General features: G+C 47.7%; 1 protein-coding gene across 1 annotated transcript in view; it reads left to right on the top strand.

The window, feature by feature from the left end:
- Positions 1-14,627, top strand: part of Ntan1 (N-terminal amidohydrolase 1) — a 77,554-nt gene that overhangs the window by 31,560 nt on the left and 31,367 nt on the right. Inside the window, exon 2 of the mRNA XM_011138989.2 lies at positions 1,826-1,958. The gene's annotated coding sequence lies outside the window, so the exon portion shown is untranslated. The remainder of the gene's footprint in view (positions 1-1,825; positions 1,959-14,627) is intronic.

The following is a 14,627-nucleotide window of genomic DNA, read 5'->3' as shown; positions in this document are numbered from 1 at the left end:
CTACTGCTACAGGATTTTTTCTCTTACGCAACACTCGACGCAAGAAAATTCTTTACGCGATAAATCTAGAGAGAGAGAGAGAGAGAGAGAGGGGGGGGAGGGAGAGTTTTTGGAAAATTTCTTTTTTCTAAATTCTTCAGGAATGTGAAGATAATTATTAGAGGATTATTAATTTTTCAATTTCTTTTCCTCAATTTAAGTTTCGATTAATAGATATATTTAGTGTCAGCGATCGAAACAATGTGCAAAATTGTCAAGTCGGTGTGTGTTGAACACTCGGTATACGAAGAGACGGTGCGTTTCACCAGGTGCGCGAGTATGGTGTAGCGACATAAAATGACGGATTTAAGGTGATTCCAGCGATTCGCTATAAAGCTGAGATAAAAAGCTAGTTATAATACAAGTTAAAAAGTAAAAAGCTAGTTAAAATAAAAGAATAAGCAACGAGCTCAGAGCAGCTTGCCGCTTTTGACACGCGAGAACTCGAGACTGCGAATTTACGATTTCCTCGACGGTCAAAATCCACAAGATGGAAGAAATTTAATTAGCATATTCAGGAGGGAGAGTCTGCGTCGCGAAAAGAGCAGATGCTCGAGCTTTGACTTTTGAATACTTTTACCGTGACTTCTCTCTCTCTCTCTCTCTCTCTCTCTCTCTCTCTCTCTCTCTCTCTCTCTCTCTCTCTCTCTCTCCCTCTCTTTCTCACACACACACACACACACACACACACACACACACGCACATCATTTTGTTCCGAAGTATTAAATTTTAATTATTTATTTAGAACACTAAGAGGAAAAAAGAGACATAATTGTTTGAAATATACCTAGAAATATTGCCAAAAAATGACACCGTATACAAGATGGTCCATTTTAAATGTCCGTCTAAAATATCTTGAGAAAGCAAATTTGAAACAGTGATCTCGACTTGAATTTATTTATACTTTCGCTTGAAATAGTTTATCGAACGATATATATCTTTCAAGGTACCTCAGGTGGCCGTGAGCGACTCGGTAAAAGTCTGAATACATTGCGTTCGCATAAAATTGCAACGTAGCAAGAGGCTAAAGGAAATTTTAAGTCAGAGAATAAAATATATTCAGATAATCACGCTCTCGGACATTCGATAATACGATAATAGTCAACAGAGAATAACGATGGTCCCGACCAGAGACAAAAGAGCAGCCGGACATGTATCGTCGTGTTGCGAACTAAATCGCCAAATTATTCGCTTAACTTGTCCGCCGGACAAAGAGCCGCCGAGCGACACGCTGTGATCCGCGCGCATCTGTTGGAATTTCAGCCACGTTCCTCACACCTGTCGAAATTTACAAAGCTCCCGCGTGGAAATGTACGCAGCTGCGCGTGTTGTCCGACGCGCGCATAAAGCGCGTGATCGAATTTGTAATCCTCGCGATCTCTGATTCCCTCGAGTCGAGTCGACGAGGACCGGCTCGTGAAATGTGGTCGCGCGATAAGAGCGACCAACGCGCTTCGTTAAGCGTCTGTGATCCCGATTCGTTAGGCATTATCAGCTCGAGCTCTCGCGCTTGCCCTATAGAAGCGAGAGGAAAAGGATGCCGGATCTATCGGCGGCATTTTTTCCCCGCATAACCGCCGCGCCGCGGGCGATATCGTCGGATTTCAGGAGAGTGATATACGATCTCGATTATCGCCCGTCCACACGCGCGGCGGCTCTCATAATCGTCGTATTTGTCAACCGTTATCAGTCACCGCCGCGCTCTTACACGTTACATCTACCTACTTTATCGCGTATTTCTGACCGCATGTTCCTCCTCGCATACATCACGCCTCTGCTCTTTCAGGGTGTAGCCGCGCGGCGGTCTACGTGGCTAACGGCAGCGGACGTCGCGGTCCGGCAGGCGGAAGTGGCCCGATGACGATGGAAGCGGGAACGTGCCGATTCGCCTGAGGGGACAGTATCCGCAGAGACGCAAGGTAAGTCCGTCTATTTTCCCCACACCGGGTGGCGGCGGGGAGCTCTCAACCCGCTCGAACGAACGAACGGAACGTTCAGGGCCCGGCCGGCGTCGGTCATTAAGATTTCAAGAGATACGGAAAATAAATTAAGCGGATAAGCATGGACGAGCGGAAACCGGTGAGGCGGGCTCCGCGAGATAGATCGAGTGGCGGAAGAGACGGAGAGCCGCGTGAGAGATAAGGGGTGATGCGGGGATGGGACGGGGAGAGAGGTAGCAAGGGAGAAGGCCGCGTTTTTCAGGATCGCTCCGCGCGGAGGAGAGCTCTCTCTTTCTCTCTCTCTCTCTCTCTCTCTCTCGGCCTCGCCTCTATGCCGGCCGATAGTTTCCAATAGCGAACGAAGATAAGGGCAACGGCCATCGCTTCGCTGAAGACGCCGACCTCGAGAGACGGAGAGAAAGAGAGAAGCGAGACAGGGTGGGAGGAGGGGAGGAGGAGCGCGAGCTCGGCTTCCGCGATGAAGATGTGCGACGAGGCACCCATGAATTCCGTACCGATGCATATCTAATCCGGCATTGTCGCCGCCGATAATCTGCTCGCCGTTTCTTTTTTCCGCTCTCTTTCTTTCCGCGCGCGCGCGCGCGACGCGTCGGGATTCGCCGTCGGGAAGCCGAAAACGCCGAGAAACGGCTCGGCGGTATTCCGCGGGCCGCCGCGGCTGGTGCGCGAACGCGCGATAACGACGTTGTTCATTATCATCAGGAAGTGCGGCGATGACGCGCTAAAAATTCAACCACGCTGCTTTGATCGCGCGCGCGCGAGAAATCCGCCGCATTCGCACGCAAATTCCGCGAACGGAAACAGCGGACGTTCGCACTTAACGCTTCCTGATAGCTGCTGATATTTCTCTCGTTGGCAAGCCTCGAGTGCGTACTGTTTTCTTTTTATCCGCTTGTGTAGAATTGCGAAAGTTCGTGCGGGTCGAGACTGCCAATGTCGGTGAATTGAGAAGTAGCCAGAAAGCAAGAGACATCTCTACTTATGAATTTTTTCTTTTCTTTGGTCTTTAATAGCAAAGGCATCTTTACCATTTATTTATAACGCGAAGCTGTCCGTTTCTTTGGATACCGCTTAAGCGAGCAGTCGAAAATTTTTTCAAAGTAATCGCCTCCACACACATGAAAAAGTACCGAGTCGCGCGTGTCGTAAGCACTTTTTGTGACGGGATTAGCCGTATTCGATGCGCCCGTTATTGTTATCCCCGGTAGATTGCGTCGTAAAAATTGAGGAAAAAAGGACAGTTATCCGCTCGCGTGCGACCCGCCGCGCGCGCATTATTGTTGAAGCCGTTGCGGATCTATCGGCGGCAGCATGAATAATAATGTATCATTGGGAGGCGGGAGGGGGTATCTTGACATTCGTACACGACGTGAGGGATTACACTCATCCAGGCCGGGCGAGGGGGAGGGGGGAGTTCCTTTGTTGGTTTTGCGCGAAAGGCGAGCGAAGCTGAGCGATAATTTCGGAAGTTAAATTAAGAGAGCGTCTGTTTTTCTTAGATACGTCGCGAGAAAGTTGAACCGGGAACGATACCGACTGAAGAGCACGGACGGGTGCCTCGACTTAACGAACAAAAATTAATAAGTAACACAAAAATGTGTGTGTTTCCAAACGACAGAGTAATCGCATGATTATCCGCGTGTAGAATTCAGACATTTTGTTTCATCAACATATTGTGTTTGATTGTGCTTCTATCAATTCGTAATTTTGACATTGAGCTGAATATCGAAAGAGGATATGTATTCTTTTATATATTTTCTAAATACACGCTTCCGTTCCGTTGAGTCAACTTGAATCAATATTAACGAGATACGTTAGAAATAAACGAACAATCGGTATTATTATCGAAGTAGGCACGCGCATGTCATCATCCACCTGTTTGAATGCCACCGCGAGATTCCACTTGACATCGCCGTAATATAAGGATTCGGAAATCTTCCTTCTCCGCGATCCTCCGGCCGTCGGCCGCCGACGCTAACCTTCCGCGGTATGCATGGGCCTCGTTTATCGCGACGCCGTAACTTATGCGTCACCCGTTATCTGAGCGCGCTTATTATGCATGTTATCGTCTCCCCCTTCGACGAGGGGAGAGCCATAAATTTAACAGCCCCCGGTGTGCGGAGGAGGCCTCCTTCGGCATGAAAATCCGAGAACCGAGTCCCTCCGGGACTCGATTCCTCGCTCTCTCGCTGCTCTCTCTCTCTCTCTCTCTCTCTCTCTCTCTCTCTCTCTCTCTCTCTCTCTCTCTCTCTCTCGCTCGCTCGCTCGCTCGAGCTTTCGCCTCGCGTCTTAACTTTACAGCGCAAATATAATCTCTCAATAATACACAGAGGACGAGAGATCGCTCGAATCAATGTGAGATTAAACGAGAGGCAATTTAAGACTTTTCACGTATCTGATACTCAAAGTCCTCGAAAAGTTGATTAAGGGAATTTTCTTCGACATGTACCGTGCTCGAGTCAGCTCGACAGTCCTCGCGACGAACGGATTCTCGCCTCTCCGATTGCGAGTGATTATCACGGAGTGCCTCATCTCAGCGGCCATTAATCTAATTAACACTGGACAATCTGCGTCCGCTCGCTAAAAATGATCGCCGCGCGATGAAAATTTCTCACGATAAGCGGCAATCTCTCCTCCCGAGCTTGGGCGATAATTCCGTGGCGGACTCTGCGTGACGGCGCGTCGGTAAAACTACGGTTATCGCAGTCCATTATTTGCGCCGAGGGGCGTTCGGTCTCCTCCGGACAGTGGAAAATTTTGCGCCGCACGCGCGTGCACCGCAAGGGAAAACAGATAGATCGTGTTATGACCGGCGGGCGGCACGTATAGCTCTGTGTTTACGCGGAACACGCGAACGCGAAGTGAGAGATCGGCCGAGCAGTCGAATCGTCGCGATAACGGACGGGCGAGTCGAATCTCGGCTTATCAACGACGGGATTCCGTAATGGTCGGCCGCGCGAATGCGAATGCGCTCGCGATTTTTCATGCTCTCGATGCGCTTCCGACTCGGCAATCGCGATTTCACCCCCTCTTCCGCTCTGTTTGATCTGTCCTTTTGCTTGACGCCTCCCTCCCTGTCTCGTTCGTCGTCTACCTCTAATTGAAAATTAATTGCAAAGTGTCAGAAGGAGAATTGTCGCCGTCAGATAAACAAAGTAGGTATGAAGGGCTTGCGAGAGTCCTCGCACGGATTTTGTGCTCGCTCTGTCGCTTTTCTTAACGTGCTTGACGTCGACGTTATGTCATGTGGGAGGAGGGGGAGCTTTTTCTATGATAAATTTAAATAACTCTTGTGCGTTAAATTGATGGTATAATTGCGAGAAATATGAGGGATGGTGAAGCTAGTGAACTCTCGGCACACCCTGTACAGCAAGGTAAGATACTAGCGAGAGTGTAACGAAGCTGTCCTTTCGCGAGTCACGTATAGCATGTCATAAATCGATGCTGATTGGCCAATAAAAGCGTGGCGGTCGTAGCGATTGGCCGGCATCGCCCACGTGTAGACGAGTAATGGACACGTGCGTTTTTCTAATTACCTGCTCGGATCCTACCCTAATCGTTCTCCATCGATCCGGACTCGTTTGAACCACCTTCTCTCTCTCTCTCTCTCTCTCTCTCTCTCTCTCTCTCTCTCTCTCTCTCTCTCTCTTTCTCCCCCACTCTTTCTCTCTTTCTTCCTCTCTCTCTCTCTCTCTCTCTCTCTCTCTCTCTCTCTCTCTCTCTCTCTCTCTCTCTCTGCGTCTGAGCGGCGCAGGCGGTTCATCGCGTGAATTAAACTAATAACGTAAACGCCCTTGAACCTTCGCCTTCGCTCCCTTCGCGTGCAGGCTTTTTCGTTGCGACGATCTGCTTTTTCATCTGGCTTCATTGATAACATCACATGCGTGCGATCATCTTCTAGAAGATGCGTAGAGATGTTCCGGAAAAACCGAAAGAGAAGGAATTAGTTAATCGAGAGAAATAATGAGGGAGAAAAGTTTAGTCACACACACGCGACGCTTCCAGACGAAATCCGGGACGTTTCAAAACTACCCCCGAAATGCTGTGAAATGGATGATTTTCACAGTGATCATTAAAATACATAATTTTGGAAATTTCCCGAGCTTGTTCAAATATTGTGTAATTTTGAAAAAGATTAGACTGATAACGAGAGAAGTTTTCAGACTCTGCGATGCAGATAACACGACGATAAAGCGGCGAAGCCCGATACTTGAGATGAGATTTTAACGGAGTCGATTCTTCCTTCCATCGCGGTCAAGACAGTTCGCGCTGTATATAGACACGACGCATTACGAATTACTCCGACGACGGATCGTCGACGTTTCGAAAGTCACCGGGTACATCGCGCCTGACCGCGGCGAAACCTGGCGGCATCGCCAGTACGATTAGCGGAAGTCGCTCGTTGCGTTTTTATACGGCGGCGATCTAGTATGAAAGAACAATCGACAATAATGCCTTTATCCGTTCGACCTGGCGCGTCGGCGGGATCCGACTCTCTTTTTCGTCGGTGGGCGCATATCCCCGGCATCAATGGGCCCCTGTCTCTCTCTCCTATAGCATTTATCGACCACTCCGCGTTCCTTCTTGCGGCCGGGGGGAACGGAACGCGATGTTCCCCTGCGGAGGATCCTCGTGCGCTTCTAACTCGATCGGAAACGAAAAAAGAAACAGAACCCTCTCGCAAAAACGAGTGCACATACATAACGACGGCGGCCTTGCCGTCTCGCAGCTTCGGCCTCTTCGGCCGCCGAATGTACGTGAATGTACGTGAAAAACTAACGTCACTAGGCTTACGGCGTGCATTCCCGTTATCCTCGCGATCGCGGAGCGCTCGATTAAATAATTAAAGCGAGCGTCGAAGCAGCGCGCGCGACCGAGCGAAATTTACGACCTCGGTGCCGGCGGGGAGAGAGAAAAAGAGAGAGAGAGAGAGAGAGAGAGAGAGAGAGAGAGAGAGAGAGAGAGAGAGAGAGAGGGAGGGAAGCTCTCTAACGGGTGATACTCTTTAAACGGCCACATCGTACGACGACGATCCAGCCGGCAGCAGCAGCGTCGTGTCCACCGTACGCTACACGCGCGCGCTTAGTGATTAATTAAGCGGCTTAATTAGACGCCTAATTACCACAAGATACGGATCTCCATCGGAATAATCAGGCTCGAGGACCGGGGCGACGTGTACGTGTTATATGCGCGCATGTATCGTGATGCCCGATACGGGGCTCTCGGTTACATCCGCGGTTACATCCTCGTGTTTCGAGACACCGGAGAAGACGCTATTTTAACGCGCATTAGAATCTCCGTCCGCTACGTCCTCGCGCGCGACCGTCCGTCGTTTGCTTGCGCGCCCTAATGAGCATAAGATTTCCGCGCCTAGGAGAGCCTAGGAGAGCCTAGGAGAGCCTAGGAGAGCCTCGCCGGCGAGGCGACGACGCGTTTCGACGACTTTTCTCTACGGACGAATTTGTTGAATTTTTTCTGCGTTTCTACGATACATTGACTTCGGGATACGCTTTTGATCTCTGTTTGCACGACAAGATAAATTTAGAATTGCCTCGTCTGTCTTGATATCACTGCACGAGAAAAATATTGCGGTGGAAATTATGGTTTTGTCTACACCGATATTATGCAGTTTGAGTTGACGCAGAAAAAGAAATAAGACGGGACATTCGAGTAATTGCAATATTGTGCGGTAAAAAGTCAAGCGTTCGTTTTGAATATTTTGAAGGAAACGTGGAGTAATTTCGGTTATATTTCTGTATGATGCAGGATTGCAGGAATTTCGTTGCGATTTCTGCTGCATATTTTCTCCGTGCAATTTCTTTCGAGCAAATTTCTGAAAAGACGTGGAGTGAATTAATACCTAACAAAGATATTGAAGTGCGCTAATAACGCGCCGCAGGTTTTTGATACGCGGACATTTAGATGACTAAATTGCGAGTGATGGCCGCCGCGGCTGGAAATTGTCGCTCTATCAAATAAACAATCGTTATCTTCCTTGCATTCACCGACCGAAGAATGCGTTCGGCTTTCACATCGCCGCCGCCGTAATTCTGTCCGACTTTGAGCGCGCGGAGGTGAGTTAAGAGGAGAGTTCGTATCGCCATTGCGATTTCCAGAGCAACAGTTCGTAACGAAGCCGTTGGTGTATCACGCGACGCGATTAATTATCGGAGTTGCACGCACACGGGGAGAGAGAGAGAGAGAGAGAGAGAGAGAGAGAGAGAGAGAGAGAGAGAGAGAGAGAGAGAGAGAGAGAGAGAGAGAAGAGAGAGAGAGAGAGAGAGAGAGAGAGAGAGGATTCCAAATCCGTTAATCGCAACGAGCTCACCGCTTGCATTCTCTCGACCCTTTTGGAATTCCACCGCGATTTCCACGAAGATAGTCCGAGCGTATCCCGTGTTTCCCTCAATGCACTCGCGTCCGACTCGACAAGACCGGAGCTCGCGTACGCAATTACTAGATTAGAACCGACCGGGCTGAGACACGTCGTGCTTCGACCTCTCTCGCGAATGATCGCGTTTAGAGGGCCTCTCAAATTTCATTTAATCCCCTGTATGCTCGCGCTTCCATTGCTCGTTTCCATTAAACTCTGCCCACTTGACATTCAATCGAGAGAGAAAAGAGCGCATTCGTTATTGGAGTATTTGACAGAGGAAACACGACTGCATAATTAATGCGACTCCGTGCAAGTTTTTGAACGTGTCTACACGTTGGACACGTTCAAGAAATGAAATATTAATCCTTTGAGGCACGTATTTTTTAAAAAAATCCGAATCACATGAAAATTTATATACGGGAGTTTCTGGGCTCGCTGATGACGAATCCGTTGTCAGATTTTCAAAATTCAAGATGTCGGCCACAAATATGAAAAATCGCGATAATTTCGATGGCAATGAGTTTTGGATCTCGGATTCGTAATCAGCGTCCTTGAAAGCTAACCAAAGTACAATTTCAGCTGATCATATAAAAATCTTATGATCTTGGAAAATAAATTTTGGAATTTGGACCTCAGATTCGTAATCAGCGACCCAAAAGACCATCAAATCTTGATTTTGAGCAAAAGATTCACTCATAGTTCGTGGAAAATGATCTTTTTCTGTAAAAATGTGTATTTTTCACACTTTGTTTATTAATGATAAATGGACAACTTATGCAAAACACTTTTCAATCTTTCATGTATGTTCCCATATCATATAAGGAGCTAAACGCAAAAAACGCAAAAACCCGACAAGAATCCCTCAAATATGAAATATTTCATGAAAATGTGAGAATAAATAGGTGGTAAGTATACTTATCACTATGCCTCGAAGGGTTAAAGTCTACGGGGGTTAAAAGGAATAAATAATAATCTATACGTTTTCTATAAATATAATCAATAATAAATAAATAATCACTTACATTTTCATGCACTGGCAAGAGGGCGGTCCCTCCCCTCCCCCCCTATATAAAATCCCCTATATAAATATTTACACATAAACACAAAATAATAGCAAGCAGACGCGGACATTCGGATCCGGATAAGCCTTCCGGCTTATCCGGAATATCGAACTAATTCATCGCTTGCAAAATTTGTAAACCTACAACGATGAAATCACAGGAGAGAATAACGGGCCTCGATGTTTGTTATGCGAAAACGGTCTCACGGTCCGCTCACTCCGCGCCGGCGAATGCCACCGAATAAAACACGCGCGCCGTACTCCGTTGCCGCGGCGTTTAATAGCGATATAACAAGCAGAAAAGACACCCGCGACTCTCGCGCGTCTCGCGACACGAGGTCTGCTCCATCTTCGAGGTCGTCGACGGCGGCCGCATCGCCGGCCATTAGGATACCGACGCGACATCGCGAGGAAAGAGGCTGATTCGCGGAGAGAGGCGCCTGTTAATAGCCACGGCCCTTTTGCACGCTTAAATAAATAACTGCCGCACGACCGTGCGAGCGTAATTGCGCCCGTGTACAGTGCGTGCGTGCGTACGTGCGTGCGTGCGTGTGTGCGTGCGTGCGTGCGTGCGTGCGTGCGTGTGTGCCTGATGTGCATTCTCCGCGCGAGGGAGGAGGTGGATAAGAGAGCTTTCTGGTATGCCGTGGTCTGCGAAATTACCGCCTGAAAAGCACCGAGATCGCAAATAAATCGACGTCCGATCGCGCACGGAGGAGACGCATGTGCGGCGACACCGTCGAAAACCCACTTGCGACATGTCTGTTCTTCCGTTCGAGACGGCTCGCGCTTGTCTTCTTAACGCCTCGGCGATTTTCAGCGTTTATTTATCGTAAACGCCACGCGAGGGCCGAGCGTTCGCTAAAAAGTTCGGATCGTTGGCCGAGCGGCCGGAAGTTTAGTGAATTTCAGCGAGGGCGTCGAGGAGAGAGGGAGGGAGGGAGGAAGAGAGAGAGAGAGAGAGAGAGAGAGAGTGAGAGAGAGACGATAAAGTGCACCGGCGAAGACCAAGTTTCTCTCGGACGAATTAGTTCGTCGCTAATCCGCACGAGAAGCTCGTGAATTAGCAGTGGTATACGAGCTAACTTACCCTCTCAGCCAAGCGACGGAGAGCCACTTTCCTTCCCCTCGTCCCGTCCCCCCCCCCCGCTGCTTTCGATACGCCGCCGCCTGCATTATGAAATAGCGTGCAACAAAGTTGCTGCGCGCTGCTGCACCACCATTACCGCTAATTCCTTAAGTGAGCGATGCCTCGCTCGATCGGGGCTTTTTCGTTGATCCTTTTGCGGAGAGCCCCTTCGAAGAGCGGCCTCGTGAACGCCGATACGCGGTTATTAAAGGTCGATCTACTCGTTCTCTCTCTCTCTCTCTCTCTCTCTCGCGCGCGCGCGCGCGCGCGGTTCGTCCGAGATCCTCCCTGCTCCCTCCCGATCCCTCATTCGCCATTCTCCTCTCTCCCCTGCACCGCTGCCGATTTATTCGAATTCCACCCCGGTTTTAATTACTTCGTTTTTCCCGCTGGATCGAAGGGTCACTCTCGAGACTCGGTCGCGATTAATTCGCGCGAACGCAGCATCTCGGCTGCCGCCGCCGCCGCCGCCAGGATTTATTCCTCGCCGTGGCTCTCCGCTTTCGTTTCCGCCGACTTAATTGCCTCTCCTCCCCCTTCGCCTTTCGTTGTCTCTCGCTCCATCTCTTCCCCTTCCCTCCCCTTGTCTCTTTTTCTCTTTCTCACTGTCCTCCTCGGCCGCGTATCATACCCCCCCCTCCTGTGGACATGTATTACGCTCGACTGATTAGCGAAATTAGCTTTCATTTTCCGTCGAACGAGTCGCGATCGGGCATTTTCGACGTATGAACACATTCGGGACGACTTTGGGGATCGTAAGAGTTGATGTTACTAAAATTATATTCATCAATCAATCAATCAACAAAGTCATTTCCGGCGTCGACTGTATTTTGTTGTTCCGACGGAAAAAGTAACAGCGCGGTATGCCTCTTCATTTGGAGGAGACAATAATCGAGGAGGAGCCTTCAAATTACAAAGTCTCCGCGTCCTGCAGAGACTTTCCTCCTTTCATTTTTCTCTCCTTCGATCTGGGCGGAAATGTCGCGATGGAGGGATCCCGGGGGATCTCGTCGAGGACTGACGAATACGCGCTGCCCCTTACGTATTCCCCGATCTCCGGCGTGGCCTCTTAGAGAGACCGATAATTAAGGTAATGGCTACTTTTCAAGTGGATTTCCGTGTGGCTCGATCTGTGCGCGGCCTACTCCCGGCCAGCCGATTACGGTCACGAAGGGCCCCGCCGTCGTTTTACCCTCCCGCCTCACGCTAGGGAGAGGTCCCCCTCTGTCCCTTCCTCACCTCCTTTGTGTCCCGGGCGGATCGTTGCCCCCCCGCCCGCCCAACCTCCTCCTCCCTCCCCCTCTCTCTCTCTCTCTCTCTCTGTCCACCATCCTCAATAATTGCATATACTCGCCGCTGATTCTCGATCGATATCGCCATAATTTCACCCGCCCCTCTGTCGCGTCGGCGCGATTCTTTTCCCCTGCGCGAACGACGACTCGCGATTAAATCGGACGCGGATGGAATGATTTCAGCGAGGAAATTGTTCGCGGACGAGGCGCGCTCGTCTGAGGGAGGGCCTGAATTGTAGCGAAAGATTGCCGATTGTTGAGTTTTTATAGTTTTAATAATCCAAGAGAGAGAGAGAGAGAGAGAGAAAGAATACATCCCGTTAGCGTCGAGAGTCCGATAAAACACTGCAGCTGAGCGAGAAATCGAGCCTAAGGAGGTTTGATTTCATCGCGATCCTTCTCTCCTCCGCGACGCCGATGATTCGCGATTGAAGGAAATATTGCATGCGGAAGGCATTTCAAGGCTATTTTCACGAATTTTTTTAACAGAAACGGTAAGATCAATGAAATGACTTGGAATTTTCACAGTATATTCGTTAATGTTCAAAGTATAAAATGAATTTTATTGAATCACAAGAACCGATCCAGTTTATAATTATAGATAAAAAAATGCAGTCATTCGTTTGCGAGCATTATGTTTGCTGTCGACGCAATTCCGAGCCTCTCTCTACTCTGAAACCAAAAGATGAAAAAGATTTTTAAAATATATGATTGCCATTATAGCCCGTACCAAACTGAAGGCAGTGAAGTCAAGTTTGGAAAAATAATGACTGTACAAAAAAAAGTATCGAGAATGAAACTTTTTTCAACTTGTAATCATATTTGAAAAAAAAATGAATAAAATAAAATATAATTGTGTTGGAGGTAGGGGTGGGAAAAGTACATGTCTACTATATATTACGTAAAAATTTCAAGTTATTCGGTTCAGTAGTTTTTGCGTAATCGTGTCGACAGTTTAAGAAAATGATGTTTCCAGATAAATGTGTTTAAAGTTTTATGTGTACTTTCCATGTAGATAGTAAGAAATTTATTTTATACTTTGAACATTAATGAATACACTGTGAAAATGTCAAGTCCATTGATTCTACCATTTTTGTTCGAAAAAATTCGTACAAATTGCCCTGAAAACGGTCTGCTCCACATATTGTAATTTCCCTCTTAAATCGGACGCGGACGAAATGATCTCCCAGCGGCGGAAAGTCGAGCGTGACGATGAGCGCTCGCGAAGTATCTGTGAAGTTAGCACGATATTTTAAAAAATATTAAAAAACAGTGTTGGTTCTAGTAGCATTTTTCATAATTCTACAGTTCCTGATAAAAATAGAAAAAAGTTCCGTATTCTTAATAGCAAAAGATCGAAATTGGAAAAATCTGCTAATTTTATGTTCCAACATGACACAGTCCCCTCTAAAGTACAGAAGCCGATGAATAATATGCTTTTTGACGAGAGTTGCCGTTTGTTCTACGCTAGTTCTATAACTATAAAGCATTTCAGAACAAAATTCCAACAATTAACAATTCCGTACAATTTTAAATATTAAAGCACGACACACGGCGAAAACATGTCTGCCGTCGACTTCTTGTACCTCTGATGGTAGTTTTAGCTTCTACTCGAGTTTCATATTCAACTATTTTCAGTCATTGTTCCGCCGTATAATTATTTTTAAATACATTTTAACTTTTGGCGCCAGCGCGAGACACTCGGTGAAAATGTGTCGTGCCGTCGACTTGCTGCACTTCTGACAGTAATTCTAGCTTGTTCTACTCGAGTTCTATACAATTCAAACATTTTCAGTCATTGCTTTGCCATATATAATTATTTTTAAATTAATTTTAACTTTTAACACCAGCACGACACTCGGTGAAAACATGTGCTGTCGACTTACTGCGCTTCTGATAGTAGTTTTAGCTTGTTCTACTCGAGTCCCATAGACCATTCAACCACTTTCAGTCATTCTTTCTCCATTATAATTCCGTTACAGTTCCATTATAATTATTTTTAAATGAATTTTAACTTTTGGCGCCAGCCGGCAAAAAGTCGACGGCACGACATGTTTTCGCCGAGTGTCGTGCTGCCGACCAATGTTTAAAATTCTACAGAATTGTTAATTGTTGGCATTTTGTTCTGAAATGCTTCATAGTTATAGAACTAACGGGAGCTCTCGTCAAAAAGCGTTTTATTCACCGGCTTCTTGTACTTTAGAGAAGATTATGCTGGAACGTAAAGTTAGCAGATTTTTTCAATTTCGATCTTTTGCCATTAAGAATACGGAACTTTTTTCTATTTTTATCAGGAACTGTAGAACTATGAGAAATGCTACTGCAACTAACATTGTTTTTTAATAATTTTTAACACGTCGTGCTAACTTCACAGACACGATTGCGCGAATTGCTGGGCGCGAATCGCAGCGAGAGATCAGCGATGGCATGCGAGCTGCTGGCAGAGCTGCGCGAGCGCGGAGCGAGAGATCCGACCGACTCCGGGCGGTCGGGCGAGAGAGACCGAGATCAAGGGGGTCTGATAAACGAGGCTGACGTGGCGCGAATTCATCGGGAAATGGATGTTTACGCGACTTCGGCGTCGACCGGGTTCATCGGGCTGTGTGGATAGTCGCGCCAGAGCGCCATTGAGTCGTCTTCGAACGGAACTGTACATCCCCGATTCTCGCGTCGTGGTTTCTTATCTTTGCTCCAGATACTCGCGAGAAGACATTTATGTTGGGCGCTATCTCGATGACTTTGTTTTCTCGATTTTTCCATCTCGCTCTCC

This window comes from Harpegnathos saltator, unplaced genomic scaffold (genome assembly GCF_003227715.2).
Source record: "Harpegnathos saltator strain DR-91 unplaced genomic scaffold, Hsal_v8.6 scaffold89, whole genome shotgun sequence".
NCBI classification, from domain to species: Eukaryota; Metazoa; Arthropoda; class Insecta; order Hymenoptera; family Formicidae; genus Harpegnathos; species Harpegnathos saltator.
This window is presented reverse-complemented; position numbering and strand designations above follow the sequence as displayed.